General features: G+C 36.8%; 1 protein-coding gene and 1 pseudogene across 1 annotated transcript in view; one reads left to right on the top strand and one right to left on the bottom strand.

Annotated features, from left to right (window-relative positions):
- Positions 1-27053, bottom strand: part of Jrkl (JRK like) — a 243280-nt gene that overhangs the window by 25170 nt on the left and 191057 nt on the right. The window lies entirely within an intron of this gene.
- Positions 1367-26552, top strand: LOC114105066 (AKT-interacting protein-like; annotated as a pseudogene).

The raw sequence follows: 27053 nt of genomic DNA, 5'->3' as shown, positions 1-27053 counted from the left end.
ATCATGATATGCTATTTTTTTATGTTCTTTACTTTGGAGTACTGCTTTCTGTTGTATTGAAACTTACATCACTGATACACAGCTTCAAGATTCCATGGTAAATGCCCCCTCTTTTATGTGTTTTTGTCTTTCAATGGGTCATAATTTTTTAGTAAAATAGAGACTTGTTTTCATGAGCATAAATTCAGTATCAAATAAATATATACATATTCCAAAACTGTGCCCCACAAAGCTATAAATTGGGTCTTGTTATGATATTGATGGTGTACAAGAGGCCCCACTGCCTACTACAGCAGTGATTCTCAACTTCTCTAGTGGAACAGTGGGGACAAGTAGTAACATTCTCCAACAGAGGAGCTTTTCTAAACAGCATGGCCATATAGGAAGGCACAATTCATTTGCATGTGTGCACATGTATGGACACACACATACACACACACAAAAAAAAATTAGAAACATCCCATCGCTGTCAAACCTTTCAAGTCACTGACTAGCTGCTGAATGAAAATGTTCAGGGCAAGGAACTACAATGTATTTGTGTGTGTGTGTGTGTGTGTGTGTGTGTGTGTTGAGATCTTTTTCTCCATTTATTGGTACATTATAATTATACATAGCACTGTATTTGCTGTTACATTTTCATACATGCTCATAATATATCAATATAATTTGGTCAATTTCATTCTCTAGTACCTCCCCTTTCCCACTGCTCCTCCATCACTGAATTTACTATATCTTAAGGTAACCCCTAATTTCACTTTTTTAAAGCAGTGCTAATAGTTACCATAAAAATTATGGTCTTACATGCCCATTTTCTCAGTTGGTATTATTTCTGAACTTTGGCCATGAAATCTTTCTTCTATATAGTCCATAGGAATTGCCAATTCCATCCAGTTTCTTGCAAAAACATATCAAAGGACATCAAATTATTTCTCAAAGAATATGGAAATAAATTTTGGAATCTGTATTAGTCAGATTTTGGCCAAAGACGCAGCAAAATTATCTATCTGCATGTATACAGGTATGTGTATATATGCATATGTGTGTGTGTGTGAATTTTTGTTTTAGAGAGATTCTACCTTAAGCAGTTGTTGGAGATAGTTACACATTGTCTATGAAGCTGTTCCATTTGTATTTAGAGGTAGAGCCAAAAATTTGCAAAGTTGTCAGGAGGAAAAGATAGATATGAGGTAACAGGAGCAGGACCTAGCACCTGCATGTCTTGCATGTCTTGGGATTCACAAAGATGGCCTGGAATTTCCTCATGACCTTCAAGTTTCCAGCATTATCAAGTTGATCCTTAGCAGAGGCTAGAGTTCTTCATCAAGTTTCTAACTCTGGAGCTGGCTAACAGAAGAGCTGAAAGAGCATGTCTGGCAGAAGCCGAAGAGGCTGTGGTCCAGTTGCTGCCTATGCCAACAAGGTGAGCCAACAGATAAGTGAGAATGTGGCTTGTGGCTAGTGCTTCACTTCCACCTGCCAAAATGTTGAGTGGTCCCTACTTAGGCAGGAACTATCAAGGGAAGAAGGTATTGGGGAAAAAACAGTTTCAGCTGAGCAAGGGTAACACAATACAAATCTATAATATTTGCCGCAGTCCGGCTGCAGCAAAATAACCGGGGAGTGACGAGGAACTTGTGTAGATTGATACAGCAGGAGTGGGAGCCGTTTATTGTAGGACAGGAGAGGTATTTATACATTACACACAGCTTATCTTAATTAGCATAAACTAGATACAGCAGTCAACCAATAAGGAATCTCCACACTTAATGTCTCGCTGGCATTACTTCACAAACCACTCCCTCTGGCAAAATGCCAGGCGCCATCCTGACTTGTTTATAGACCCTAACAAATATTATCTTTATTACATATTTTATTATTAAATAAAAACATACAGCCCTTATTCTGAAATTGTTATGCAACTACATCCATGTGAATTTTCCGCAAAGGAAATAAATCATTTATGGATCCTAAATGATACATAATCATAAATGGCTCCTGGATAAAGCATAAGTATCCCAAATCACGGGGGGGAGGGGGGGGGAGAGGCAAGGTGGACCTGGAAGATACTGGGCAGATCAAGGGCTTCATTCTGCTACCTCTCTTTTATAGTTAGGGAAACAGTGTGGAGTTAGATACCCACTCTTTCTTGGACAAAAACCCAGAGTTAAAGCCATATCTTCTACCTACATAGTCTTTTTATGTGCATTTCATATATTTTCATAATTTATAAACTTTCTCATTTATAAACTACAAATCTGAAATATTATTATCACTCAGTATCAACACTGCTGTTTTTCTTTCCCTTTCACTTGGGGCAAAGCAGAGGTTGAATTTTAAGACTGCCTTTACAAAGTCTTTCCAAACCTGCTGCTATTATCTTTTAACTTCCCCCATAATCACTTCTTCCTCAAACCTTTGTGGCTTTTCTTCTTCTGTGTGTTTAATTTCTATGGCTGTGGGAATTCATCAACTAAATTAACCCATGTGTTTCTGTTTAGAAATCCACATTTAGAATTAATTAGGGTCAACAAAAACGGCATGATTTATTGTTTTTCTACAGGGTGTCCACTTTCTGATTTGGACAGAATTTCAGCTTTGTGTTGCTTTAGGTACAAAATTACAATAGATAGCCAAGCAAACGTTAATTAAATATGATCTGAAGCCGTTCTGTACCAGCTGCTTCAGCACTGACGGTGTTTCTGCTGCGTGAGCTGCATCACCCATGCATCCCCATCAATGTTGAATGCAGCCTTGACCAAGGTGTTACCTAAACTTGGCAACTGGTGGAGATACATAAATGTGTGAGCAAATAAGATAACGTGTAGGAGAGAGAATAAATCCTATTTACAAAACAAAAATATAGCCAGTATGCTCTTATTATAACAACATGAGAAACTTTTATTAATGTTTCCTGTTTTGTTTCTAAACCATTCTAGTTCTTGTCTACCAACATTTAAAAATTAGTTGATGTGCTGTGATTTCGAAGGTGAAATGAATAGATAAGGAGCTGCACAGCTGTTTACGGTTTTGGTTTATAGCTCTGGGACATACCATTCTGGAAACATTCTGTTCCAGTTCATTTTAACAGTAATTAGAAGTACCCCCATAACGAGGAGCTTGCTGTTGGAAACAACTTCATTAGTTTGGGTGATTTTATTGGTTTCCTTTAGGGTGAAGAACTAGCACTAATAGTTGTAATTTAATAGGAAAATTACTGAAGCAAGAAAGATTCCACTGAATCTTAAATGAGGCGTTAGACAGAAGTTTCCTTTCCAAATAATGAAATATAAGACAACTGCCTTAATCTAAAAAATTCTTATATGAATGCTCATAAACTAAATGTCATTTTGGTTAAATGTTTAAATATTGTTTAAATAAAACATCAAGAACCCATACAGAAAACACACAGGTAAAACTGACATACATTAAAAATGAATGTGCTCACATAAAATATTTTTCTTCACACTTTATTTATGTAAGGTACAATAAACATATCCCTTGGAAAATTTGTCTTCTTTTAGATAAAGAGGATAATTCACTTTTCTAATCCTACTCTTCTCACATTCCCACTCTATTTTCACCTTCCCCCCATTTTCCCCTCACACATCATCTCCCTAAGTAGCAACATTTTCTTTGTCATGAAAAGGATTTATGGGGCAATCTTGTCACCTCTGGTACACACATGATTCTTTCTCTGAAAAACACTTTATAATCATTTAGGAATCTTTCCTCCCACTTCCAATGCAATGTGACTCAGCATTGCTTTCAGTATTTTACAGCAGACAAAATAGATTCAGAGGAATGTACCCAAAATTTCAAAGAAAACTAGCATCAGTAATCTGCAATGTAACCCAGTATCCTTTATCTTAGAGGCTATATTATGACACCTCTCCATCATTTGGAAACAATTGACTTTTAATACAAAAGAAGAAAGGTTGAATTTTTCAAAATATGAAAGTTCACAATGCCTGGCTTCTAAAATAGAGAAGAAAATATAGGGGAAATTTTATATTTTGACTTCAAGCTGATCATCCAGATACAAAATGGTAGTGTCTTCCCTTTTGGCAAGGTATGCCTCAACATCTGTGAGTTATAAATCGACAGAGCAGGAACTATGATATCGTGATGATTTTTGCAGCCCAAGTATGTAACACAGTGCTTTTCTCAGAGTAGGGGAAGAGTTCTACAAAAACTAATTGAATAAATATTGGGCTAAATAAAACAAAGTAAATGTACTGGGTATGGTGGCACATTCCTACAATTCTAGCTCCTCAGGAGGCTGAGGCAGAAGGGTGGCAAGTTGCAGGCCAGCCTGGGCAACATAATAAGACCACAATCTCAGAGTAAATAAATAAATAGTTTCACGCTGTGAATTAGCACTAGATTTGTTCCACATCTCTGTCATCTTCATTTACTCATGGTGAAAATCAGGAGTCCAAGAGGGTTGGAAGTCCAAACATGCAAGTCCTTGTAAGCCTCAGTGTAAGATGCATCTCTAGCATACCATTGACCAAAGCAAGTTACATGACCAAGGTAGAGAAGCAAATTCCTTCAATAAAGTGAATATTTCCTGATCAGTAATGCAATATACCACAATGAAGAAAGAATCCACTCTGGAGGAAATTTTTTTTTATTTTTACGTTTTTATCATTGCATTATAGTAATATAACATTGAGTTTCATTTTGACAAAATCATACATATGAAGCCAGATTTAAAGATACATAGTCAGTGTAGTTAGGTAAATCGGGTCTAATATCGAGTAAAATCCAAAATGGAGGCCATGTTGGGAATGAAGTCCGGGAAAAGCAGAACAACTCATGGAATGTTAATGTCTCCAAGGCCCAGAGCCCATCCCAAAGAAGTGTTAATGAAACAGCTCCCAGCAAACTTGAAGATGCTGACCCAAAAGTCTTTCCTGTCCAGATTTCTCCTTTGGCCCACCTGTGCCCCACCCTTGACAGAACAAAGGACAGGAATGTGACAGGAATGCAGGAAAGCTAATAGAAGACCTTAGCTATAAAAAGGGGAGACAACCTCCCTTTCACGGATTCCATCTCTTGGGACCCCTTCTTCTTCCGGGAGAAGTCTTTTCTGCTGTCCTTTAATAAACTTCTACTTTCCACTCTGACCTTGCCTCGGCATGCTTCTCTGGTGTTATACTTCAACATTGGGGAAGCAAGGACCCGTCACTGGTAAACAGCGGTAACACATACATGGAATATAATTTGCTACATTTCAATCTCTAGTACTTCTTTTCCTCCCCTCTGCCCACCTCCTATTCTCCTTCTCTTCCTTCTATTTATTTATAGGTTTTTTTTAACTTGTGCTTTATAGATATACATAAAGGTGAACTTCATTCTGCTGCATTTATACATGTACATAGTATAATTCAGTCAATTTCATTCCACTGTTTCTCCTTTTTCCTGTCACTCTTCCCTCCCCCTTAATCCCCTTCCTCTAATCTACAGATTGCCCTTCTATTTTCATGGAATTCCCCATATTTTTTCCCTTTAATTTTGGTTTAACTTCTGTATATGTCAAAACCTTTCAACCCTTGACTTTCTGAGTTTGGCTTATTTAATTTGGCATGATGTTCTCTAGTTTCATCCATTTACCAGCATATGCTATAATTTCATTATTATTTGTGTCTGAGTGTTACCATTGTTTTACCAGCGACAAGTCCTTGCTTCCCCAATGTTGAAGTATAACACCAGAGAAGCACGCCGAGGCAAGTTTAGAGTGGAAAGTAGAGGCTTTATTAAAGGACAGCAGAAAAGACTTCTCCCCAGAGGAAGAAGGGGACCCAAGAGATGGAATCCGTGGAAGGGCAAATGTGTTCCCCTTTTTATAGCTAAGGTCTTCATCCAGCTTTCTTGTTATCTTTCAGTGATGGAATGTAGGTGGGAAGGCCCAAAAGGTAAGGGGCAGGTGGGCCTGAGGAGTAATTTGGGCAAGAAGGACTTTTGGCTTAGTATCTCCATCTTTGCTGGGAGCTGTTTCATTAACATTTCTTCAGGATGGGCTCTGGGCCTTGGGGACATTAACATTCCAAGAGTTGTTCTGCTTTTCCCGGACTCCATTCTCAACATGGCCTTCATTTTTATTTTGCTCCATATTAGACCAGATTTACCTAACTACACTAACTACCTATCTTTAAATCTGGCTTCATTACTAAAATTCCATTGTGTATACATACCACATTTTCTTTATCCATTCATTTGTTAATGGGTACCTGCGCTGGTTCCATAACTTGGCTACTGTGAATTACACTGCTATAAAATTTGAAGTGGCTTTTATCACTATAATATGCTGATTTTAGTTCTTTAGGACACAAACCAAATAATTGGATAGCTGTGTCATTTGTAAGTTGTGTTTCTAGTCTTTTGAGGAACTTCCAAAAATCTGTTTTCCAGAGAATTTGCACTGCTTTGTAGTCCCACCAACAAGGTATGACTATGCCTTTTACTCAATCCTCTTCATCATTTATTATTATTTGTATTCTTGATGATTAGCATTTTGATTGGTATGAGATGAAATCTCAATGTAGTTTTGATTTGCATTTCCAACATTACTAAGTATGTTGAACAATTTTCATATATTTGTTTGCCATTTGTATTTCTTCTTTTAAGAAGTATCTTTTCAATTCTTTTTTCCATTTATTAATTGGGTTATTTGGGGTTTTGGTGTCAAATTTGTTGAGTTCTTTATATATTATGGATCTTAATCTTCTGTCAGAGCAGCAGCTAACAAAGGTTTTCTCTTGTTCTAAAGGCTTTCTCTTCACATTTATAATTGTTTCCTTTGCTGTGCAGAAACTTTTTAATTTAATGCCATCCCATGTATGATTCTCAATTTTATTTCTTGCATTTTAGAGGTCTTGTTAAGTAAGTCAGTGCCAGTGCCAACATGTTGGAATGTTGAGCCTATGTTTTTTCTAGCAATTTCAAAGTTTCTGGTCTAATTCCTAGGTCTTTGATCCACTTTTTGTTCACTTTTGTGCAGAATGAGAGATAGGGATCTAGTTTCATTCTTCTACATATGGATTTCTATTTTTCTCAGCACCATTTGTTAAAAAGGCTATCTTTTCTCTAATGTATGTTTTTGGCACCTTTTCCCAGTATCAGATACCTATATTATGTGGATTTGTTTCTGTATCTTCTATTCCATTCCATTGGTCTTCACGTCTGTTTTGGTACCAGTACAATGCTGTTTTTGTTAAGATAGCTCTGTATTATATTTTGAGATTAGGTATTTTGATGCCTCCTGCATGGCTCTTCTTACTAAAAATATTCTGGGTATTTTATTCTTCCAAATGAATTTTAGGACTGCTTTCTCTAGTTCTGTGAAGAATTCTATTGTTATTTTGATAAGGAATGCATTGAATCTGCATAATACTAGGGTAATATGGCCATTTTAATAATATTAATTCTGCCTATCCAAGAACATAGGAGTCTTTTCTATGTTCTTAGGTTCTCCTTCAATTTCTTTCCTTGGTAGTCTACAGTTTTCACTGTAGAAGTCTTTTACCCCCTTAGTTAGACTTATTCCTAAATTTGTTTTTTTGTTTGTTTGTTTGGTTGGTTGGTTGGTTGGGCTTTTTGTTTTTTGTTTGTTTGTTTGTTTTGGGAGGTTATTGAGAATGGGATAATTTTCCTGATTTTTTTTTCCTCTGCAGAATCCTTATTGGCACATAGGAAAGCAACTGATTTGTATATGTTAATTTTTTTGTATATGTTAATTTTGTATCCTACTACTTTGCTAAATTGTTTTGTAAGCTCTAGTAGTCTTCTGATACAGTTTTTTTTTTGTTTTGTTTTGTTTTTTTTTTTTATCTTCTAGATGTAGGATCATGTCATAAGCAAACTGAGATAAATGGACTTCTTTTTTGGTGGAAATATTCATGTTGCAAGCTCAACAGTGAGTACATTTGGAACTGAAGTTTAAAAAGAATTTTTGAAAATATCCAAAAGCAATTTTATTTAAAATAGGCCTATCTCCCTTCAGAAGCATCCAAGGGCATTTAGAGTAAAAGTTATAATAAATATTAAGAGAAATAAAATTACATTAATCTAGTAAATATGTAATGAGCACATCAGTACATGTCAAATACTACACCAGGAACTGAGGGGGGAAAAGATGAAAATCATAGGAGCGTCTCTCTGAAACTGAGAGTCTGATGAAGCAGCAAATTGTGTTTTCAAGGGCTGGGGTTGTGGCTCAGTGGTAAAGTGTTTGCCTAGCACCTGAGGCACTGGGTTCAATTCCCAGCATCACATATAAATAAATACATAGATAAAGGTCCATCAATGACTAACAAAATATGTTTTTAAAAAATGTGTTTTCAGGTCTGAAAGGGCAAATAGCACTTCTCAAAGTGTTGGATGAGAGCAAATAGCAGCATTGGCATTAGTTTTTCATGATTCTCATTTCACAATCAGGATATACCCATTACCTTTGCTATATAATACATGCAATAACGTACATAGGTGCAAAACCACCAAGGGAAAGAAGGACTGCTTTTGTTACTGTGATTAGATACCCCCACATCAGTCCTTAAGCCATGGAGAAGATTTGAAGAGACTCAAGCTCCAGGAAATTGAGGCTATGTGAGACCCTTTTTCGTGCATTGTGTGAATTCACTGTGTATTAACTCAAAGGCTCCTTTCCTGGATGCTATAGAATAATTCTTTTCTCATTGTTTTCACTTTCTTCTTCTCCCCCTACTTCCCCATTTTCCTACTCCTTCATCACCATCATGACTGACATTCTCAGAGTACCAGAATCTGTATAAAGTGTCTGACCTATATGAGCTCATTAAACTTCAAGACGATCAAGTGATAGTAAGTATTACCTCTATTTCATGAAAAAGTGGTGACTCAAAGTAACTTACCAGTAATTGGGAAAGTTTGACTTCAAATTCAGGCTGTCTGATGGAAAAAAAAAATTAGGTCTGAAGAACTATTACACTTTTTGCCAACATGTATCATAAAATAATTGCTTGAATTTGGGATACAGATAGAATATACAATCACCAGGATAAAACTCAAGCTTTGCCTAAATTCGTACAATGTACTCTTAATTTAACATGTAATTCTAACAGAGGTTTTAAAGAGTATTAAGTGAAAAATGAATCTCATAGAATGACAGTTGTCTTTCATTGATCAAATAATACATCACAATGATTTACACAGATGTCATCATAAGCTTTAATGCACAATAAAAGCTATATTGATATTATATTGAACAGCTCACTCTGAAAGCCAGCTCCATAGTATGAATTTCCCAATAACTTTAATTGATGAGGGATACTAGAATAAGATGAAATAGGACAAGACTCTCACACAATACAAAAATAAATAAATAAAGAAACCATAGCCAAACAATATGTAATAATGATTTTTCAAGGTAGGATTTTCTTATATGAATAGTAAAACTATGATGAAAAAAATCTCAGGAAAAATGATCTTTGAGTCTTACTCAAACAAAGAAAATAAATCTTTCTGTCTCTTTTGTAAATCCTTTAAGCCTTCCAAGTATGCAACAAATTTAATAATTCATATAACATAAAAAGGAATTGGTTACATTAGTAAAATAGTAACAGTTTTACTTGAGCAGCAAAAACTTAACATCTTTATCCAAAAAAAAATGGAAAAAGTAGATCACCAAACATTTAAAATACATATTTTAAATTAAAAAAATTTAAAGCTATAAATATATTTCAAGAACAAAATGCAATCATAATTCTGCTATTACCAATTGCTGATTAGCCAAATTCTTCTCACTATAGGCATAGCTATTACTTGAAATTCTGATTTATGTTTTCACATTTTTCTTTCTAATCAACATATATTCTGAGTTTAACCCTCATGTGAACTCTTCCTGGTGCTTCTCCAAAATCTGATTGTTTCTTTCAATGCTACCAATCAGAAACTTTAATCTTTCTATATCTCTCAATACTCTTTTTTGTTTCATCCACAGATTTTTCACAGAGCCAATTTTTCTTGGCAATCGATAAATTCCACTATCCTCTAGGAAAGTATCAAAAAATCTTTTTTTATTCCATTTTTCCTATTGTAGATGGGTTTTCTTCACCTATATAGCTTAAAACAAGTTTAAAGTGGTTTTTAAGGGAAAGTTTAAGATGATTTTCTGTATTCTTACCATCACTTCTTCCCACATAACAAGTTATAAACAGCAAACAAAAAATGATCCTAGAAATTCTTTCATTTTCAGTGTTATATGCTCCTAGTTATGACCTTCTTTGTTAATTAAAAGTCACTGGCAGATGAGTGACAGATACCCAACTCAAACTTTTCTAATAAAAAATGTCTTTTGCTGTTTAACTGAGATATCCAAATGTGGCACTGGCCTCAGGCGAGCCTAGAACTAAAAGCTAAAAGATGCCTAAAGGAGTTCCCTCTCTTTCTCCATTTTCAAGCTTTACTTTCCTCTCTACAGTGGAAATTTTTCCTCTATCTATAAACTGATTTCATTTATGCAACTAATGAGGATGATCATTAGCAATTCTTAATCTTTATTACCCATACTGAAACCTCAACAAAAGGAAATAAAGGGTTTCTTTTCATAATTGTCATTGGTCTGCTTGGGTTAGTGCCCACATTTTGGACTGCTCACTATTGTAAGACACCAGATATTATGACTGGTCAGTCTTGGATTCATGCCTGGTGGAGGACATACTATATTAACTGACAATTTCTTTATCCTTTTAGAATAGAACTGTTCCATTCTCCAGAAAAGAAATGCTGAACCTACAAAAACCAAGATTTCCTTACTACATTCCACCTTAAGTTGCCAAACATCTATGTCTAACTAACTCTCTCCACAAATACAGAGAATATTCCTGTATATTAAAAAAAAAATTTCCCACAAAAATTAAAAAAAAAATACTAGCAACTAAAGGGTGACAACACAAATCCCCATTCAATACCACCTTCAACTGAAGTTCTGGAACTTCTGCTTTCTTTTTCACATCCTGAATCTGAAATCAGCTAAGAGATAGACTCAAGAATTAGATATCAAAACTGAACATTAAGGTCGTTTTGAAAACTAATTAGAAATGTGACTTTTGCTCCTAGTCAGAATGACTTGCTATGACTTCTTCCCCAAATTTAGCATAATTATCCACAGACTCCAGAGATAATCAGGTAACAGCAGGCCCTCCCTTTTAGGAATGAAGCCTAAACTTCTCAGCCTAACATGCTACCAAAACAAACTAAAACTTGTTCTCCAAGATCAAGAAGATCCTAGAAAAAGGATAAGAGGATGAAACATGCTTTCTCAATTTCTTTAACCAAGATCATGTTAATTTGTTGGCTTTTCTGCCCATGGAAGAGGAATAATTGAGGACAAAAAGAGAATCCTTACATTTTCACTATAAGGACAGTTTCTCCACGTGAGAATATGGAAGTGAGAAAATACTGCCCCATCCTGAACAGTGAAGAAAACATGTTTCTCTTCTAAGAGCATCAACCTATAACTAAATTACATCTGAAAAGCAAAAGGAAAGAAAAATTGTAAAAGAAGATGTGTCAATCAAACTGGAGGTAGGTCACTTTAGGGTTGCAAATAACCTGAAAACACTCAACGGGTTAAAATAGCTTTTGGTTTATTTCTTGCCTGCTCTGGGGTTTTCTGTCAATGGTCAACTGGGGAAGTTGGCTATGTTCCCTGTCATTGTCAGGGCTATGGAGTCATAGGAATTGCCTTAGGTATTGAGTTTTCATAGGTTTTTGTTTTACTATCTAGGATTCCTTCATATTAAAACTCTCTAAGCATGGCAGCCCATTAGTCTACTTAATTTCTGGAAATGATATTTGCTAATAATTAAAGTCATAAATCTTAGAGGATACTGACCTTAGCAAAAAGTCATGAGTGTCTTTTCACAGTCCTAGGCTTCAGGCTAATTTTTTCTCTCTTGCCTTTCCATAAATTCTCCTATGTTAAAGCATAAGCAATCTGCTCCTTTCCTCCAGACTGCATCCAGTGGGTGGTACTTTACCATAAGGGAGAATATAAACTCTGTCATGCAATTAGTACATCAAAGAAGGTATGAGAAGAAACCTACATACAATATTCTTTATTTCTTCTGGGCTCCCTCCTTATCTCCTTCTATAGTTCCCATCTTCCTCTATTTGCATGCAGTAGATTCAGAGTAAGAGAATTTAAATTTTGAAAATCCTTTTATGCTTGTGATAATCTGACGCTCAGTGTTATGAGGTCATTGGCCAAAGGTAGAAAGACTTCTCCTTAAAAAATTTAATGCTTCCTGGGGCTGGGGGTGTGGCTCACTGGTAGAGAGCTTGCCTAGCATGCATGAGGCACTGAGTTCTATCCTCAGCACCACCTAAAAATAAAATAAAGATATTGTGTCCACCTATAACTAGAAATTAAATATTTAAAAAATTAATGTTTTTTCCAATGATAAGTTATACAAAGCCTTCAAAAATTCATCAATACACATTAGCATTTTATGGTTTTTGTAACACATACTTCAGAGTCTGGTCTCTAAATCTAATTTACCAAGTATGAGTGTTATAGTTTCAATGTGAGGTGTCCTCCAAAAGCTCATGTATGAGACAATACAAGAGGGTTCAGAAGGGAAATGATTGGGTTGTTAGAGCCTTAAAACAATCAGTGAATTAATCATCTAATGGGATTAACTGAGTGGTAACTGAAGACAAGTAGGGTATGTCTGGAGGAGGTAGGGCATTGGGGGCATGGTTTTAGGGTATATATTTGTATCCAGCGAGTGGAGTCTCTCTCGGCTTTCTGATCATCATATGAGCTGTTTCCCTCTGTCATACTCCTTCACTATGAAGTCCTGCCTCACCTCCAGACCCAAGGAATGGAGCTGACTGTCCATAGACTGAAACCTTTGAAACCATGAGCCCTTAAATAAACTTTTTCTCCTCTGCAATTGTTATGGTTGGGTCTTTTTAGTCACAGCGGTAAAACAGCTGACTAAAACAATGAGAGATAACTGTTTAATCTGCTAGAATTTATTCTGCTACTTATAAAAATAGAATAAATAGAAACTTTCCATCAGGAATAGCAAGTTCCTGTCCTGCTATTACTGTCCGTACTCTAAGCTCAATTCAGTCAGTTCTATATTTCAGATTCTGTTACTTATAACATGTCAACCTATCAATTTAGAGTTTGTTTATAAGGAATAAAGACACAACCCCAAAGATCTAAATAGTGAAGGGGTTTCTGTTTCTCTGTTGTATACATAAAACTTCAGGATATATCTAGTTTTAGCCAAGACTATATCTAATTGTTCTAAATCATTGCCAGGTTATTGTGTGTGTCTTTCTGTATTCCTTTCACTCACTCTCTCTTTCCATTACTTTGCTTGGTGTTAGTTCATTCTCTAGGCAAAAGGGCTTCCTCCATAAAGCCTGGGAAAATGTCTACTAGTAACTCCAAGTTTACAGTGATCAGCTTAGCAAGCCCAACAGGAGTTTCTTAAAGCCAGCAAATGTGCTCATTACCCTACAGTGTTATGTAAGGTGCCTCCTGTGTCAGACTAATGCCCCCATCAAAGACATCTGAATGCCCAGAACTTATGAATGTATTACCTTACATGTAAAAGGTAAGATCTATGATATGGGAAAATTATCCTGAATTATTTGGGTAGGCTGAATATAAATCACTTAAAATCTTAAAATGGGGGAGGTGGTGCTGGCTTTGTAGCTCCATGGTAGAGCACTTACCTATCACACTGGAGGCACTGGGTCAAATTCCCACCTACACACACACACACACACACACAAACAAACAAACAGAAGAGAAAGGTAGATAAGTAGGTCAGAGAGATGGCAAAGTGAGAAAATTTTGATGCCCCTATGCTGGTTCTGAATTTTAGGAGGCTATGTGCAAGGATCAGAAAGAGGCCTTTAGAGATAAGGGCATCTCTCAAATGATAGCCAACAAGGGAACAAAGATCTCAAGCCTAAAACTGGATAAAAATGAGCTTGCCAAAATCTGAAGCCCAGATGAAACAAAGAACTATTTCCCCAGTTTGTTATGTTTATATTATCATTTAATCCATTACCATGTTTTGCTATTACTTCATAGTCTTTTTTTGAAATACGATTTTGTTTTTTCATCTCTACCAACAAATGACTGGTCTGCCTTGATTAGCAATGCTTTCAAAATGAAAATAGAAAGCATGATCAAAGCACAGAGGATTGTTACACATGGTCCAAGCTCTGTCCTAGTTCAATATACAAAACAATTATCATTTATAAATATTCCATCTATTTTAAAATATTATAACATTAATTACCAAAACAAAGCCTCAAAGTTAGAAAAATCAATCTTGCTTAGAGTCTTAGAGTTTAAATATTTATGAGGAAAACACAGACCCTCCAATACTAAAACACTTTTATAAATCAGCTTTATTGGTGGTAAAAAAAATACACTCCTTCATCCAACAGTGTGTGAATTCTATTTTCTGTGCAGCACAATATCCACAACAAGGTTTACTACAGTGATACAAATATAGCAAGAACTCAGTAGACAAAGAAGATAAAGATAATGATAGCAATAATGATAAAAATCAAAACAGACATGTCTGCCATATTGTTCAGTTAGCTACACCTGCATTTCAAATTCTAAGTAACATTAAGTCTTGCCTCACTGGAAAAATATACAGCCGTGGATTCCAACTGGAGGACTTCAAAAGAATTATCATCACTAGTGCAGAACTTTTTTTATGTTGTCATAAAGCTAAAAGAAGTCAATTAGGTCTAGTACTTCATTAATGGTTTCCACAAATCACATTTATAGCCAACCCCATATCTACTGTGATACTACAAAATGCCATTTAGAAAGACAAGTTTTGACACCCTTATATTATGGCATTGCAGAAACTGTGGGGGTAATTAATTTTTACTTGTACTGTGATGAATCCAAGCAAAACTCTAAAAGCCATTTGGCCAATTACTGACTCTTTAGGGCAATGAAGCCTTTGCAGAAAGTTTGAGTTTATATTACTGATATGATCAAAGCTCTAATGAAATTGCAGCATGGCAGAAACTACTGGACTATTAAGAGAAACTACAGAAATAAATGAGAGCCTAGCTCTGAATCTACCAAAAAAAAAAAATGGAAGGCTTCTGGTTTTCTTTGTCTATTAATTTCTCATGACAGAGCCCCATGTGGCATTGTTCTGACAAACTTCACTGAAGCATGTTTTCTCTTCTGCAAATTAGTAAAGCAAAATTCTGCATGTGATCTTCTTAATGGGACTTTGTATCCCACTGTTCTTTATTATTATTTTAAGAGGAGTAGGTGTTTTCTCATTCTCAAGAGTAATGACTGGACTAGTTGGAGTCCTTTTATGGATATTGCAGTATGTAACCCAATAGGTGTCAGGAAGAATTCATGCTGTGTTGTAGCAGCACAAGTACTCATCCACCACTAATACTTGTATTGTGATGTTGTAAAACTCACAGTGAAATCTAAATGGTACAGTAAACCAAGAATTTAGTGAGAGACTTAACTTTCTGCTCTTCCCAAGTAAAACCATTACCATCTTGAGTATCTTATAACTCTTTAACATAGGCATTTTAATAGGTCATTTACAGGCCCAGCTCAATCATTTCCTCTCTCATAATTTTCCATTGAACTGATATAAATTTGCCCTAAAACAGCCCCCATACAACACAAATTGGCCCAATGCAGCTTCTACCCATAGTGAACTGTATAATAGCTTGAATTTAATTAAATTATACTGTAACCTAAGAACATACATTTATAACTAAGCAACTTGTTTCAATTACATCAGTTTATGCTTCAGCCTGTCTCAGGGTGCCAACTGATCAGACCATGTTCACATAAAGCAAATGCCAACTGTAGTCAGATTGTTTCAGTATGCCATAACCTACAGGTTTTTTTCTAGCTAGAAATGTAACTTCTGCATCATGGGGATGGGCAGTTTGAACCATCTTTAATCTGGAATATTACCCAGGTCTAGGATCTTTTTATTCCTCAACTAAACTTTGGTAAATTGATTAAACTGAACTGGTCTCAATTTTTAGCATTTCTTTGGGAAATACTGATTGGAAATGCAAAACACAGTGAAAAGACAATCTTGAGTCCATTAAGATGAATTTGATCATTGAAGCTCTACGTTTCTCAAAATAGATCCAAAATTTCCTACTTTCCATTATTTCTCCATATGCATCCCAGATGCAAGCCACCATTGTCAATTACTTGGATTATTTCAACAGAATCCTAACTAATCATATGCATCTTCCCTGCTTCTCACCTTGTCTTATAGTCCATTCTCAACATAGCAATCAGAGTGATGATATTAAAATTTAAATGAAATCTTTCCTCTCCTTTGCTCAAACCATATGATTGTCAACCATTTTGTTGAGATAAAAAGACTGCATCCTTTCAATGGCCTTAAATGTACTATATAACCCCACCCTCCTTATTCCTCTATTCTTTCTCCCTCTCTATTAGTCAAGCCACTCCAATCAAACAGTCCTTTTTGCTTGTTTTCAAAGCAGGCGTGCTTCTTCCTCATGGCTAATCATTTGTTTTTTCCTGTATACCCACAACTCCTTGCCTCACTTATTCTGGATTTTTACTCAAATGTCATCCTTCCAATAATGAAATTATTCCTATACAACTTCATTAAAAATTTCAACTACCTTATTCCACATTTCCCCCTTGGCTCTGCTTTGATTTTCTCCATAGAACTTATCACCAATTGTTATACCATGTACTTTACTTATTTGTTTTGATTGTTTTCTATCTCCACAAATGTGTAAGTTCCACAAAGGAAAGGATTTCTGTCTGCTTTGTTTATTGATGTATTCACAGTGAATGAATATAATCAGCAATAGGAAACCTGCAATTATAGCTTTCTTCTACACTTCTTCATTATCTACATACAAAATAAAATCAGTCCAAAGGAAAACTAAGTATTGGATAATGTCTGCAATGTTCCCAGCAATCTAGATATACAGTGGTAAAAAGAATAAAGGTTATCTACTATGACCTATGACCTATTTTCATGGAAACAAATACAAGGGATACAGACTGTGGTATGAACATATATTGATTATTAATACTAATTTATTATTGGAAAAATACAAAATAGTAAGAGCTATTTTACCCTGCTATATCCTAAAAAGTCAAGGTTTTCTCCTTCTTCAATGACTGATGGCACTTTGGTTGCATAGCTGAAAACAGAAGTTGCCAGTCAACCTATTGTATAAGAATAAAGTCTGCTCCTACAGAGAGGAAGGGAATAGAACCTGATTCTGAGAGTTGAGAAAGGAAAGGAGATTTAACCCTGAGGGAAAGGATGGGCTTGGGAAACTTGCAGTTTCCATGAATAATTGAGATTTACATCTTTTTTATATTGAGTTGTCAACTGTAGGCATCAGATTATAGCCATAGCCAATAATTAAGCACTACAGTTTGAGAATCAGTGAAGTTTTACACAGTCCAATCTTCCAGAAATTCAGAGGACCATTTTAAGGAAGACCTTTGATTCTACCCAGGGGTCAGTGCCTACATGATGGCAAAGGATCATCCTCAACAATAGAATTGAGCAACAGATGGGGCAAGATTCCAGTGAGCACCAAGAACCAGAATGTTGTCTCTCATTGAATTATAAATATTTCTCTAGCTACCCCAAATCCTCCATTGTTATGAAACCTGGATTGTGAGAAAATAATTCCTAACATAAAATTGAGATTTGATTTATTTCCCCATTTTAGCAAATGGGCCTCAGGGCAAATTTAAATTAATTTAGAAAAAATTAATATTTCCTTCCCTGCTCCCAAGCATCATAGAGAATTTTCTATTTGCTTATCATTGATATCTACTCAAGCTCATTAAAAATATTCTTTTTTTAAATTTTTTATTGTTGGTTGTTCAAAACATTACATAGTTCTTGATATATCATATTTCATACTTTGATTCAAGTGGGTTATGAAATCCCATTTTTACCCCGTACACAGATTGCAGAATCACATCAGTTACACATCCATTGATTTACATATTGCCATACTAGTGTCTGTTCTATTCTGCTGCCTTTCCTATCCTCTACTATCCCCCCTCCCCTCCCCTACCCTCTCCTCTTCTCTCTCTACCCCCTCTACTGTCATTCATTTCTCCCCCTTGTATTATTTTTCCCTTTCCCCTCACTTCCTCTTGTATGTACTTTTGTATAACCCTGAGGGTCTCCTTCCATTTCCATGCAATTTCCCTTCTCTCTCCCTTTCCCTCCCACCTCTCATCCCTGTTTAATGTTAATCTTCTTCTCATGCTCTTCATCCCTACTCTGTTCTTGGTTACTCTCCTTATATCAAAGAAGACATTTGGCATTTGTTTTTTAGGGATTGGCTAGCTTCACTTAGCATAATCTGCTCTAATGCCATCCATTTCCCTGCAAATTCTATGATTTTGTCATTTTTTAATGCAGAGTAATACTCCATTGTGTATAAATGCCACATTTTTTTATCCATTCTTCTATTGAAGGGCATCTAGGCTGGTTCCACAGTCTTGCTATTGTGAATTGTGCTGCTATGAACATCGATGTAGCAGTGTCCCTGTAGCATGCTCTTTTTAGGTCTTTAGGGAATAGACCAAGAAGGGGAATAGCTGGGTCAAATGGTGGCTCCATTCCCAGCTTTCCAAGAAATCTCCATACTGCTTTCCAAATTGGCTGCACCAATTTGCAGTCCCACCAGCAATGTACAAGTGTACCCTTTTCCCCACATCCTCGCCAGCACTTGTTGTTGTTTGACTTCCTAATGGCTGCCAATCTTACTGGAGTGAGATGGTATCTTAGGGTGGTTTTGATTTGCATTTCTCTGACAGCTAGAGCTGGTGAGCATTTTTTCATGTACTTGTTGATTGACTGTATGTCCTCCTCTGAGAAGTGTCTGTTCAGGTCCTTGGCCCATTTGTTGATTGGGTTGTTTGTTCTCTTATTGTCTAATTTTTTGAGTTCTTTGTATACTCTGGATATTAGGGCTCTATCTGAAGTGTGAGGAGTAAAGATTTGTTCCCAGGATGTAGGCTCTCTATTTACCTCTCTTATTGTATCTTTTGCTGAGAAAAAACTTTTTAGTTTGAGTAAGTCCCATTTGTTGATTCTAGTTATTAACTTTTGTGCTATGGGTGTCCTATTGAGGAATTTGGAGCCCGACCCCACAGTATGTACATCGTAGCCAACTTTTTCTTCTATCAGACGGCGTGTCTCTGATTTGATATCAAGCTCCTTGATCCATTTTGAATTAACTTTTGTGCATGGCGAGAGAAAGGGATTCAGTTTCATTTTGTTGCATATGGATTTCCAGTTTTCCCAGCACCATTTGTTGAAGATGCTATCCTTCCTCCATTGCATGCTTTTAGACCCTTTATCAAATATAAGATAGTTGTAGTTTTGTGGATTGGTTTCTGTGTCCTCTATTCTGTACCATTGGTCCACCCGCCTGTTTTGGTACCAGTACCATGCTGTTTTTGTTACTATTGCTCTGTAGTATAGTTTGAAGTCTGGTATCGCTATACCGCCTGATTCACACTTCCTGCTTAGCATTGTTTTTGCTATTCTGGGTCTTTTATTTTTCCATATGAATTTCATGATTGCTTTCTCTATTTCTACAAGAAATGCTGTTGGGATTTTGATTGGCATTGCATTAAACCTATAGAGAACGTTTGGTAATATCGCCATTTTGATGATGTTAGTTCTGCCTATCCATGAACAGGGTATATTTTTCCATCTTCTAAGATCTTCTTCTATTTCTCTCTTTAGGGTTCTGTAGTTTTCATTGTATAAGTCTTTCACCTCTTTTGTTAGGTTGATTCCCAAGTATTTTATTTTTTTTGAGGATATTGTGAATGGAGTGGTTGTCCTCATTTCCATTTCAGAGGATTTGTCGCTGATATACAGGAATGCCTTTGATTTATGTGTGTTGATTTTATATCCTGCCACTTTGCTGAATTCATTTATTAGCTCTAATAGTTTCTTGGTAGACCCTTTTGGGTCTGCTAGGTATAGAATCATGTCACCTGCAAATAGTGATAATTTAAGTTCTTCTTTTCCTATTTTGATGCCTTTAATTTCTTTCGTCTGTCTAATTGCTCTGGCCAGTGTTTCGAGAACTATGTTGAACAGAAGTGGTGAGAGAGGGCATCCCTGTCTTGTTCCAGATTTTAGAGGGAATGCCTTCAATTTTTCTCCATTCAGAATGATGCTAGCCTGAGGCTTAGCATAGATTGCTTTTACAATATTGAGGTATGTTCCTGTTATCCCTAGTTTTTCTAGAGTTTTGAACATAAAGGGATGCTGTACTTTGTCGAATGCTTTTTCCGCATCTATCGAGATGATCATATGGTTGTATTTTTAAGTCTATTGATGTGGTGAATAACATTTATTGATTTCCATATATTGAACCAGCCTTGCATCCCAGGGATGAATCCTACTTGATCATGGTGCACACTTTTTTGATATATTTTTGTATTCGATTCGCCAGAATTTTATTGAGGATTTTTGCATCTAGGTTCATTAGAGATATTGGTCTGTAGTTTTCTTTCTTTGAAGTGTCTTTGTCTGGTTTAGGTATCAGGATGATGTTGGCCTCATAGAATGAATTTGGAAGTTCTCCCTCTTTTTCTATTTCCTGAAGTAGCTTGAAAAGTATTGGTATTAGTTCCTCTTTAAAGGTTTTGCAAAACTCTGCTGTATACCCATCCAGTCCTGGGCTTTTCTTAGTTGGTAGTCTTTTGATGGTTTCTTCTATTTCCTCAATTGATATTGGTCTGTTTACGTTGTCTATATCCTCCTGACTCAATCTGGGCAGATCATATGACTTAAGAAATTTATCCATGCCTTCACCATCTTCTAGTTTATTGGAGTATAAGGATTCAAAATAATTTCTGATTATCTTCTGTATTTCTGAAGTGTCTGTTGTGATATTGCCTTTTTCATCCCGTATGCTAGTAATTTGAGTTCTCTCTCTTCTTCTCTTCGTTAGCATGGCTAAGGGTCTGTCAATTTTATTTATTTTTTCAAAGAACCAACTTTTAGGTTTGTCAATTTTTTCAATTGTTTCTTTTGTTTTGATTTCATTAATTTAAGCTCTGATTTTAATTATTTCTTGCCTTCTACTTCTTTTGCTGTTGTTTTGCTCTTCTTTTTCTAGGATTTTGAGATGAAGTATGAGATCATTTATTTGTTGGTTTTTTCTTTTTTTAAGGAATGAACTCCAAACAATGAATTTTCCTCTTAGAACTGCTTTCAATGTGTCCCATAGATTCCGATACGTTGTGTCTGTGTTTTCATTTATCTCTAAGAATTTTTTAATTTCCTCCTTGATGTCTTCTATAACCCATTGATCATTCACTAACCTATTGTTCATTCTCCAAGTGATGCATGATTTTTCCTTCCTTCTTTTATCGTTGATTTTCAGTTTCATTCCATTATGATCAGATAAGATGCATGGTATTATCTCTACACCTTTATATTGTCTAAGAGTTGCCCTGTGACATAATATATGATCTATTTTTGAGAAGGATCCATGTGCTGCTGAGAAAAAAAGTGTAACTGCTTGATGTTGGGTGGTATATTCTACATATGTCAATTAAGTCTAGGTTATTAATTGTGTTATTGAGTTCTATAGTTTCCTTATTCAACTTTTGTTTGGAAGATCTGTCCAGTGGCGAGAGAGGTGTGTTGAAGTCTCCCATAATTATTGTATGGTGGTCTATTAGACTCTTGAACTTGAGAAGAGTTTGTTTGATGAACATAGCTGCACCATTGTTTGGGGCATATATATTTATGATTGTTATGTCTTGTTGGTGTATGGTTCCCTTGAGCAGTATGTAGTGTCCCTCTTTATCCCTTTTGATTAACTTTTGCTTGAAATCTATTTTATTTGATATGAGTATGGACATTCCTGCTTGTTTCCGAAGTCCATATGAGTGATATGATTTTCCCCAACCTTTCACCTTCAGCCTATGTATGTCTTTTCCTATCAAATGCGTCTCCTGTTGGCAGCATATTGTTGGGTCTTGTTTTGTGATCCATTCTACTAGCCTGTGTCTCTAAATTGGTGAATTTAAGCCATTAACATTTAGGGTTATTATTGAGATATGGGTTGTTCTTCCAGCCATATTTGTTTATTTATGTTACTAAACATGGTTTGTTTTCCTCTTTGATTATTTTCCCCCCCTTTACTGTCCTACCTCCCACTGTTGGTTTTCATTGTTATTTTCCATTTCCTCTTCCTGTAATGTTTTGCTGAGGATGTTTTGAAGAGATGGTTTTCTAGCTGCAAATTCTTTTAACTTTTGTTTATCGTGGAAGGTTTTAATTTCATCTTCCATCCTGAAGCTTTATTTCGCTGGATACACAATTCTTGGTTGGAACCCATTTTCTTTCAGTGTTTGAAATATGTTATTCCAGGATCTTCTAGCTTTCAGAATCTATGTTGAAAGATCAGCTGTTATCCTGATTGACTTACCCCTAAATGTAATCTGCTTCCTTTCTCTTGTGGCTTTTAAAATTCTCTCCTTATTCTGTATGTTGGGCATCTTCATTATAATGTGTCTAGGTGTGGATCTCTTATGATTTTGCACATTCGGCATCCTGTAGGCTTCTAGGATTTGGGATTCTGTCTCATTCTTCAAGTCTGGGAAGTTTTCTTGTATTATTTCATTGAATAGATTGCTCATTCCTTTGGTTTGAACCTCTATCCCTTCCTGTATCCCAATGACTCTTAAGTTTGGTCTCTTTATGTTATCCCATATTTCTTGGATGTTCTGCTCATGATTTCTTAACAGTCTTGCTGAGCTGTCTATGTTCTTTTCAAGTTGAAATACTTTGTCTTCATTGTCTGTCGCAGGTCTGCCTACCTTGCAGGCGCGGGCCGCGGCTCTGCCCTGCCCCTCCTACAATGCCCGCGGACCGCTGGGCCTGTTCTGCGGGTCCGTCGCAGGTCTGCCTACCTTGTGGGTGCGGGTGGCGGCTCTGCTCTGCCCCTACTCCAATTAGGGTTACGTGACTACCACGCCGGCGCACCGCTGGGCCTGATCCGGGCGTGGGCGGCGGCTCTGCCCTGCCCCTCTGGCTTGATGACAAAGTGAGAGAGACTCAGGTGTTTGTGACTCACTTTCTTTACCAGGATTCCAACTGTTTCTGTCGCCGCTGGTATTGATGAAGTTCTCTCCTCCACCGCTTTCTGATGACATCAGATCTCTGCCATGTTGGTATCCCATGCGAATGGCAGCATTTCGTTCCCTTTGACGGGTGACCAAAGCAACGGGTGATTCCTGACCGGCCCTCACAAGCCCCGTCTCAGTCCTGTTGCCACTGCCTATGAAGGCTCAGTTGGTATTTACCTCCACAGTATTCAGCAGGACCCAGACCGAGAAGCAGTTTCCGCGGGTTCTTTATCCCTGGGCCAGAGCAGTTCCAGGAACTGGAATTCGGCCGCTCTGTGCTCGGTGTATGTTCTGATAAGAGCAGGCTCCAAAAAGCAGTTTCCGCAGGTTCTTTAGCACTGATCCTGAGTAATTTGTCTGTGAGCCGCAGGCGAATGGCAGCCTGAAATTACCTGTTCTATGGCTGAATGAGCTGCGATCAGTCGAAAACCGGGATGGTGACGTCAGCTCTCCAAGATGGTGGCCGCTGGCTTCCTCTGTGGTCTGACTGGTGTGGAGAACCAAATTGGACTGCTTCCTTCCCCCGTCTCAAACCCAGAATTCAGCACTGAGTACGGTGATCGCACAGCTGGCAGAAGCCCGCAGAAACTGCAGTGCTGTATCTATGCGTTGCTATCTCCTCATTTCCCAGCGCGTGCCTCAGACTCTAGCCGCGGGGCGATTTGCTGAATAAGCAGCGTGACCCTCTGTGCGGACAAATCTCTTGCGTTTGAGCCCCTGTAGCTGATCCTCGTGCGATGGAAATCCTTCCTCTAGGTTTTGGAGCACCCCCAATTTTGCTGGAAATTCCTAACAAGATAGCTTTTAGCTGTTCTAACTCGTCATTCTCCCGCACAGTGACGCGGTACACGGGGGTAATGCACTCCCTTTGCCGCCATCTTCTGATGTTCAAAATATTCTTTTATATATGGTTGTATTATGTATGCACTAATAAAAATGTCAATAAATTCAGTTTACTGGCTTTTAGACCATAGCCAACATGCTATTTTACAAAAAGTATAGAAAGATGAATAAAGTTAATGATCACTTTTAATTAAGAATAAAAACAAGAAGAACAAACACAGGGAGCCATCTTGAGACTCAGTTTAAAGAGAGATTTTGTAAATGTTTACAAATATCTGTAGGTAGGTATAAATGGAAAGGCAGAAAGTTGAAAAGGTCAAAAAGAAGTAAACATCTTATAGAAGGTTATTTTTAAGGTCCTTAATTCAGGCTCTAAACTTCTGAGAAAGAACATGGTACTTGGTAGCAGATTTCATGGACATGGGATACTGTAATGTCCTAAGCTTGAATATTAACTCAAACATAGTCTAATGTTTTAAGACAATATGTTATAAAATACCTTAAGCCTCCAACAGAAATATTGAACTCCTAGGAAATAAAGGTGTGTTCTTGGCATGGAAAGGCAGTTACACACACACACACACACACACACACACGCACACACACACACACGTACTTGAATCTTGGAGGAACCTTTCTTATGTGCTATAGTAGCAAATCTTAACCAATGTCAAGCAGCTGCTACCTTTAGAAAAGATCACATTGAGAGCTCAGTCCTTCAGGGTATTATAGCATTCCAAGTGAATGACTGAATTACCTGAGCACTTTGGATTCATCTTTGACCATGTTGAAAACCAGAGAGCAGTACTAACCAACTTCTTGAATACCCATCCAAATGAAAATGAAAATACATCCACATTAAACTGAAGCTAAAAAATGATTCAGAAATCTCTGGTCACAAAATACTAAGAATTGTTTAGCAAAATGGAGAAGGGATGTGTTTGAGGGAGCAGTGACCCTGATTCTGCCAGCTACAGCAGATGGCAGCTAAGCAGGGAAGTGAAAGGAAATGGCTACTCTCAATGTCCTTCTGTAAGCTCTCTTAAGAGTTCTCTACAGAAGCAAGGCAAATCTGGAACCCAGACAAGTCAGACTGTCCTTTAATCCCTTTCAATATAAAACACACACACCACAGAAGCTGAAGACAGGGAAGGGTGGGGAGACAGCAGGGGCCAGACTGGCACTGTTCCTAGAAATGCTGCCGGAGCTCTGCACTGAAAGTCCTGGATAAGGTGCACTGCCCCACGGGCTGGTGGGTAGAGTGAATGCAGAGGGTGTGTGTTTGACAACACACTACTACTGTCCATGTTTGAACCCTTTCAAGAACATGTTTGCAAGCTCTGTATGTTAATGATCTGATAGTGAAGAGGAGATATTAACAGGGCACATAAAAACTACCCCTTCTCAAATTGCTCCAAAGAAATAGTTGTCTTCTATTTCCAAAAATGCTTTGCCTGGGGGTAGGGTTGTAGCTCAGTGGTAAAGTGCTTGACTCACATGTATGAGGAACTGGGTTTGATCCTCAGCACCACATAAAAACAAATAAATAGTACATGTATGACTGCACATATGGTGCAACACTACATCTTATACAACCATAGAAATTTAAAGTTGTGCTGCAATTGTGTACAATGAGTCAAAATGCATTCTGCTGTCATATATACCTAATTAAAATAAAATTTTAAAAGAGAAAAAAGATGAAAAACAAAACAAAAACAAATAAATAAAATAAAGATTTTGTGTCCATCTACAACTAAAAATATTTTTTTAAAAAAAAATGCATTGCCCATAACTAAGACTATATTGTCTCTCCCCAGCAGCACAATCAATAAATGTCACCCATGCTTCATAGGGACTGTTGTTCATGGAGTGTTCTCTTCTTGCTAAATTTATCTTGTTTGTGGAAACACCTTATCATTTTGCAGTAATGTAGTTCTTATTAACATTAATATAGCATGAACTATGTCAAGATGGCACATTTAAGTTTACCATTTACATTCCTGATAACTATGCAGATGGTCACTTGTTTGATATTCCTGTCTTTCACTACTAGTTGATTCCACCTCAGGTGAACTGGATGTGAAGACAGTATTTGTGAAATGGAGGCACAACCATAATTATATTTGCCAAGTATTAATGCATTCAAGGAGAATTTTTCTCCTAGTTGGATAATAGAGCAAGTCCCCTAAGCCCAGAGGCTGCAGTACAGCATTTGATGAAAAAGACATTCAGCCTTTGAAAAGGAATTCAGATGGCTGTGTTAAGATCTGCACTGCCCAATTATTTGACCAACCCAAAACAGAAGAACTCCATGCAATTAGCTTTTCTCCATGGAATCGTTCTGTTTTTGAATCCAGAGAAGATATTGACTCAGAAAAAGCCTGAGGAAACTCACAATAATAGTGTTCATGCTGCTAGCCTATCATGGGTAAAGCCTGGGTCAGTCCAACTTTTTAGTAGAGAAGAAAAAGCAGTACCCCTTAAGAGATGCTGAATCTGGTATATCATGCTAGACTCTGATTTGGTTAAAGCTGAACTTTGGCAAAGGACTGCTGAAGAGTAAAACAGCAAAAAATGACTGACTAGTATCATTTTCCACATATATGTAAGCTCTAACAGCAAATTCAGGGACCCTCTTTTTAAGTGATACATTACTTCTATTAGAAACTAAAGATCATGAGGCTTATTTTTCTGAATATAATGCTAAAGCTAAGTTGCATTCATTTAAACTAACATAGCAAATAGTTCAACACTACTTAATAGTTTTAAAATCAGTGTTGTTAGGTAGGTGCATAGTTAAGATATGAAGTAGACAGGCATCTAGCACATTCAAATAGCAGAGACCTTTAAAGTGGGAGATCATGTGAATTTCAGCCTTCGTTCTACTGTCATCCTGACTTACAAACTACTGTCACAGACAAGCATATTAGTTGAAGTGAGAGCACTTATTTATACTTTTTTTTCATTGCATACTTAATTTTTATGGCAAAACAAA

The sequence above is a fragment of the Marmota flaviventris genome, chromosome 9, assembly GCF_047511675.1.
Source record: "Marmota flaviventris isolate mMarFla1 chromosome 9, mMarFla1.hap1, whole genome shotgun sequence".
Lineage (NCBI taxonomy): Eukaryota > Metazoa > Chordata > Mammalia > Rodentia > Sciuridae > Marmota > Marmota flaviventris.
Note: the sequence above shows the minus strand (reverse complement) of the source record. Positions and strands in the feature narration are given on the sequence as shown.